The sequence below is a fragment of the Rhagoletis zephyria genome, unplaced genomic scaffold (genome assembly GCF_001687245.7).
Source record: "Rhagoletis zephyria isolate East Lansing unplaced genomic scaffold, Rhagoletis_zephyria_1.1 Rzeph_scaffold_00447, whole genome shotgun sequence".
Taxonomy (NCBI): Eukaryota; Metazoa; Arthropoda; class Insecta; order Diptera; family Tephritidae; genus Rhagoletis; species Rhagoletis zephyria.
In genome coordinates this window covers 256,127-263,641 of record NW_016157531.1, presented here as the reverse complement: position 1 = coordinate 263,641, position 7,515 = coordinate 256,127, and positions in this window count along the sequence as shown.

Sequence of the window (7,515 nt, the reverse complement as noted above, 5' to 3'; positions counted from 1 at the left end):
TATAACTTGTTTTTCACCGATATAACATTTCCCGTTGGTTTCATCCCATACCGATTTTGACTGTCGCATAGTGAAATCAAAGCGAGACAGTCTAGTACCGTTTTTGTCAATGTTCACGATCCGGTGCATACTGTCANTCGCATAGTGAAATCAAAGCGAGACAGTCTAGTACCGTTTTTGTCAATGTTCACGATCCGGTGCATACTGTCAAGCATGGTGCATAGATAGCATAAATAGCATGATTGGCTAATTTTGTTGTTGTTTGAACACATTAAACAACAACAATCATGCTATTTATGCTATCTATGCACCATTCTAGGAAGTATGCACCGGGTCGTGAATACCCCTAAGGTATTGTGTACTTGAGTGCCGTTTTTGTATATGTGTACATGTTTATTTATAAACGTATGTGTTCCTTTTCTTTCGTACGTGTTTATTGATATATCTGTACTGTAGATCTGTCGGACGGTCTATCTCTTACTGCCAATTACGGTTGCCGTTTTGGTCCAAATGGACCAAATTTGGTCCATTTCTTTTCGTTTGGTCCATTGGTCCAATTCTTTTTAAAATGGTCCATTTCACAAGCCTTTGGTTAGGTTATTATCACCCTTTCACTTCATGCAATAGTTTCGCGTTTTAAATTTTTTCTATTTAATTGATGAATTTTCCGCCCTATGTTGAATATCGTCATCGTCAGTAAAAGTGACGATACGGCCATCGTCAGCCATGTTACTGATGCGCTGACGATCGTCGACGATGATGATGACGATATTCAGCATAGGGCCGATTGGTAACACCTGCTAAAAGTGTTAACTCGCCTTGCCACTGATTTTCAAATATGGCATGGCTACTCATCTGTCAAAGCACGCTTCAAAAAATATCGCGGTTTCTCGCTAACTTCAATTACTCGATGATTAATATTAAAGTGGCTGCCAAAAATATGGAAAGGTAGCAAAACTTTAATCATAGCATTTAGCACATGAAAATAATATTCGATTTCAATCGAAAAGATATTAAATATCTTGAAGTTATTACACCACATAAAGTTCGGCTGACTTCCAAAACATAGCATAGTACCAGGTTTAATGTTCCAAAACGCCAAACTACAATTGGTTGACAAGGTATACTTTTCTGAAAGGCATCCGAAAAGTTATCGAAACGTATCGCTAGAGTAATCAGCGCATCAGATGGAAAATTCCGAAATGGGGATAATTGTTTTATTAAATATTCGAAATATGCAATGTATATGGTTGCAATGTTTCGCACCGCTGTATATGTATACAGTTTAAATACCGCAATAGAACAGTATCCAAACATTGCATTGGTACGTTTTGGAAGTCAGCCTTCTTCCTGATACTGATGTATCAATTTTGTCGCTACTCAACCAATTTCCTGCATTAGTAAATGATGCAGAAATAATTGAATTTCAATTTCGCAAATTGAGGCTGAAAGAAGATAACTTCAAAAACTGTACCAATATAGAACGTTTTTGGGCAGCTGAGATAGGGCGTTTTTCAATCAAATTCCGAAGTAGGGCGTTCTTGAAAAGTTTCCTGAGATAGAGCGTTGTTCAAAAATTTTCTGAGATAGGGCGTTTTCGAACTGGCTGCCGAGATAAGTCGATCTTCCACTCAGCGATCGATGTTTAGCCTGCCTCACAGTTCCGCAGCAGGTGAGTGCAAATTTTTTTTATCTAGCATTAATAAAAACGAAATTAATAAACAAATTATAATTTAAAACTTTAAATAATATAATGTTAATAATATACAACTGTAATGCACTTTGGATGCAATATAAAAAAAAAATCGTTTTAAAAACTGAATTGGCATATTTTCTTGATAAAATGTAATACACTCTACTCAATTTCCCGATGTAATAAAAATTAGTCCACTTTTTACCATTTGGTCCATTTTTTGGTCCGAAAAATAAATTGGAAATGGCAACCGGTCTGCCAATATAGGAGTATTATATGCGTTCATTACATTTTCAATGAAGTCTTAAAAAAGTCGCCTATTTTTTTCTTACTTTTCATGCTGCTACCGCTTTTTTGGTGCTTTTGCGAACGTGCGTGTCGCAATAGGTCAGCTCATCCTGATTTGGCTTTAAATGTGCAATTGCAAACATTGGAATAAGTCTCATAACCTCAAGTGTTTACACAACCAGCCTTTGAACACGGGATCCTTAGTCCAAGAATCCAAAAAATGCGCGTAAGCTTAGTTTGCATCATATTTAAAAGTCATATGTTTCCAAAGAATAAATATCTTTTGAAGCAGCTGCTGAAAAAACAAAGCTTGTAAAGATTTATTAAAAAAATAATTTAAAACCAGTTCTACTTACAAGATTTATGCTATGTGTCCATTGAGAGATAATAATAATATATTATTATATAAATATATCCAGTTGCTAAATCACAACCGTCTCCATTGCCACAACGAGATATGTTTGACGTTCTCATTTTAAAATATTTGACGTTTGCTTATGTATGATTTTATAAATACAGTTACGGACATTGAAATACAGATAAAAGGAAGGTACCAGAGCGGAATTTCATCATGTGAATTCTTAATATTATTGGCCTCTTATTTATGGTAAATATGTATAATATATAGTCTGGAAAATGTAACGAATGGTACCATATTCCGAATCATCTTCCCGAATTTAAGAAAAATTGCCGACACGGTAAAGAACAACATTTGCAGAAAGAAAAACTGTTAAAGGCGGTTGGGGAAATAAACTCTCTTATTCATAAGAGGGAACCGAAGATCCAATCGTGGGCCTTTGACATATCATAAAGATCTAGCTAGTAGATATGACTGCCAATACATTTCTTGAGTAATAATAATTTATTACGACCAAATTAATATAATACCAAATAATAAAGTAATTAAAGGAATATTAATAATTTACCCTTAAAACTAACCAAAATATAAAAACGCCTGAAAACACGAAAAAGCATGTTTTTTTTTAGTAGGCTAGATTTCAATGCACATAAATACAGGTAGAAGCCAAAATGACGTTGCTCTTATGAGAACCAAACCTTTAAACTTCAACTTGTTTTCGTTACGCTTTGAGTGACATGTCGTTCTTTTTTTGAATGTTCGTTAATGACAAATTTTAATTAGCATTTGAATTTTTGTAGTGTTGTGCGGTTTATACTTAGTCTATGTGTTAAAAATGCAAGACCTGAAGCGCTGTTTTTTATGTGGTGTTAAATATAATGAAGACAACACTCATTTTTTTAACGTGCCTCAATGTACTTGGCGTAAGGAGCGTTGGGAAAGCAGCTGTGGGGTAGAGCTGCAGCGAAATGCCTTGCTGTGCGTTAAACATTTTAAAGCAGCAGATTTCATAAATGCACCGGGAGGTAGAGGAAAGGCACGTTTGATGTCAAGTGCTGTTCCTATGGCCCTTATGCCGGAAAGTCCCTCCAACAACACTGCAACTTATAAATCAAAAACAGAAAACAATATACAAATTAACAAATTTTAACTAAAGAAAATAAATAAATAAAAGCAAAACTTCTAATTTACTCAAAAACGTCAACCAGCGAAATGTAATTTTTTATTTTTCCTTACACACCACGCTCATTTTTATTTTTACTCTCCCGAAAACTTTGACTTTTGTAGGTTTGATGTCAATTTGGCTTCTACCTGTTTTTATTGTACCATGAACGCGATTATATATTGCAGTGATAAAGCAAATTTCACTACTTCACTTCAATTTACAATAGTAGTTGCGTTCGCGTAGCTGTTAATTGTTCATGTTTATCCAAAACTTTCAGGTTTTTGCGTTCGCGTACGCATTTCATTTTGAGGGGAAGCTGCTGGTTTCTGCTGGAAAAATTTTTGCCAACAGCAATTTTCCAACAGGAAAACAGCTTATCAAAAACAGCTGGTTTGAATTTACGCAAATCACAAAATAGAATTTGATGGTTTGGAAGTTAAAAATGACAAAATGCGACTAATTAAACTTGTAAGAAGTTAGTAGTTATTTGTTTAATCAATAAACTGTCAGGATACCACTTTGTAATGAGTTTTCGTACGTTTTAAATTTTACACTTTTGAATGTAAACAAAAATTATATCAGCTGTTCGTCTAATTTGCAAGTTTCTGCAAATTTTCTGTTCGCGTACTGTTTTGGATATTTTCCTCTTGTGAGAGAACTGGTGACATTTCGCCGGAATTTTGCTGTTGGTTGGTTTTTACTGGAGATTTTAAACGAACGCACCTAATGCCAACTGAAATTCAATGGTGTACATAGTGTAATAACATGTGTATGTGTTCATTCCGCGGATCCAGCTGCTTTTGTAACTTCCCTGGAGTGAAAACCCAAACCAGTTAGAAAAAATACTAGTTCATAAACTAGTATGTGCCTACCAGTTCGACATTTTCGAAGAACTTAAGCGTTCAGCGACATCTGCCTTTGAATTGCCAAAGCCTAAAATAAGACCCAATTAATTGCTTTTCTTACAAATGTCGGCTGTGGCGTCACGTGAAGACTACTGGTTCTGGTTCTGGGATCGCAGGTTCGAGGCCGCTTGGAGGTGGTTAAGATTTTTAAAGTTAGATCAATGTAAGTAGGAATAATTATTTCAATTTAAATATAAATAACAAACTTAAAAATCTAGTTGCATTACAAAAAAAAAATAAACAAATATATGTGCCATAAAAAAATAGATTAAAGGCACACTAATGCTTTTCATCGGGGATGAATTGACAGACTATCTCATCAACTGGTATGATGCTACGAGTATATCTACTAGTAGATGCTGATGCATAGCCTGACAATTGACATCTCGTAGGACATCGCAATGTTAAAAATACCAGTCGCTAACATTGAAAAATGATAGAACGTTGGGCTGAAACGTAAACTGGTAGAATTCTAGTTCACAACTAATAGATTCCCTGCAGGGTTATTCAGTGTTTTGCAAACACAAAGAATAATAATTTTTTGTGGCGGATATTGTATTTGTGCTTTTGCGGTGGTTGCTAGCGCAAATGATCCCTGTAGGGAAAACACGAACTAGTGGACCAGATTTCTAGTTCAGTACTAGTTCTTTTTTGCCAAAAACGAACCAGTCCGATAGTAACTAGTTCCGCACCATCCAAAAGCAGTGAAATGTGGTACTTTCACTAAACTATTCTATTTTAAATTTTAAAAGCAGGGAAGGTATTCATTATGAGTAAAATAATTTAAATCAGCATTTAATCATTATTTTATGAATTATTATTGAGTTTTATTTTTTCACTCAAATGGAAATAATTATTTGATTTTTATTTTTGGGATTACAAATAATGATTATTTTATGATTTTTATTTTTTCGCGCAGAGATTATCATTAATTTTCAGTTTTATTTTTCCACTTAAAAAAAATAATTTATAAAATTGAAAATGCCAGACGCAACCTACTGAAATTTTTACCTGAAAAGTTTGGGTCTTATTCCTTTTATAAGGGTGCGGCTACCTCTCAAAAGGATACGTCGGTAATCTCGCTGGTATAGTTTTTGAGTTGCTTAATAATCATTATACTTAGTGATTCCATAAACAAAGGCCAAGATCCTGAAGGACAATTGAGAAAGGCAATGCAGTTGTAGAAAAAGAGGCATTTAAAAAAAAAAAGTGTCAAAATAATTACCACTTTCTCACAAAATTTATTTAAAAATGCAAGCCACCAGAGCTACCTTTTTTTTAAGAAAAGACAAATTAATTTTTTTTTATGCAATCCACCATAGCTACCTTAATACAGTCAGTTAATAAAGTTTAGGTACAACGAATTTTTTACAATACGGGCAACTATTTTTTTAATATTTTAGTTTTCGGTAATTTTTTATAAAAATATGGTCAATTCTACAACAAAATCACCAAAAATCAGAGTTCCAAACCTTGTGCAAAATTTAAGAAAATTCTGCAAAATTTCATTAAAATAATTCACTTTCTATTTACGCTCTCTAGAAAAAGTTGTTTAGCCCATTCAATTTTAGTATAATAAAGTGCAAGTATGAGGAAGCTAGGACTTACCAAACAACAAAAAAAAATTGCTAAATATCAATGGTAAGTCCTAGCTACCTCAAACTTCACTTGGTACCAGAGTACTTAACTTTTTTCTAAAGAGTGTAAATTGCAACACTTGGATGGAAATTCGCAGAGTTTTCTTTCATTTTGCATAAGGTTTGAACTCTGATTTTTGGGGTTTTTGGTGTAGAATTAACGACATTTTTATAAAAAATTAGGGGGAAAAATATTTAAAAAATAGTTGCCGGTATTGTAAAAACTTCACTGTACCTAAACTTTATTGACTGACTATATATCTTATTTAAGTTAAGTACGACAAAAACTTTCGAAGTACTTCATATACATATAAGCTCAAAAAGAACTGAATTTACTTAAATATCAATATGCTTAAATTTAGACAAGTAAGGCAAAGTGAACTAATATTTTTACTTTTAAGCAGAACGCACTTTTGTTTTTTACTTACTACTTAAGTTTAATACTACTACTACTACTAATGTGGTTTATAAATTTTTAAAAAATGCGTTTAAACATTTGTGATCGTATTGTGNAAATAATTTATAAAATTGAAAATGCCAGACGCAACCTACTGAAATTTTTACCTGAAAAGTTTGGGTCTTATTCCTTTTATAAGGGTGCGGCTACCTCTCAAAAGGATACGTCGGTAATCTCGCTGGTATAGTTTTTGAGTTGCTTAATAATCATTATACTTAGTGATTCCATAAACAAAGGCCAAGATCCTGAAGGACAATTGAGAAAGGCAATGCAGTTGTAGAAAAAGAGGCATTTAAAAAAAAAAAGTGTCAAAATAATTACCACTTTCTCACAAAATTTATTTAAAAATGCAAGCCACCAGAGCTACCTTTTTTTTAAGAAAAGACAAATTAATTTTTTTTTATGCAATCCACCATAGCTACCTTAATACAGTCAGTTAATAAAGTTTAGGTACAACGAATTTTTTACAATACGGGCAACTATTTTTTTAATATTTTAGTTTTCGGTAATTTTTTATAAAAATATGGTCAATTCTACAACAAAATCCCCAAAAATCAGAGTTCCAAACCTTGTGCAAAATTTAAGAAAATTCTGCAAAATTTCATTAAAATAATTCACTTTCTATTTACGCTCTCTAGAAAAAGTTGTTTAGCCCATTCAATTTTAGTATAATAAAGTGCAAGTATGAGGAAGCTAGGACTTACCAAACAACAAAAAAAAATTGCTAAATATCAATGGTAAGTCCTAGCTACCTCAAACTTCACTTGGTACCAGAGTACTTAACTTTTTTCTAAAGAGTGTAAATTGCAACACTTGGATGGAAATTCGCAGAGTTTTCTTTCATTTTGCATAAGGTTTGAACTCTGATTTTTGGGGTTTTTGGTGTAGAATTAACGACATTTTTATAAAAAATTAGGGGGAAAAATATTTAAAAAATAGTTGCCGGTATTGTAAAAACTTCACTGTACCTAAACTTTATTGACTGACTATATATCTTATTTAAGTTAAGTAC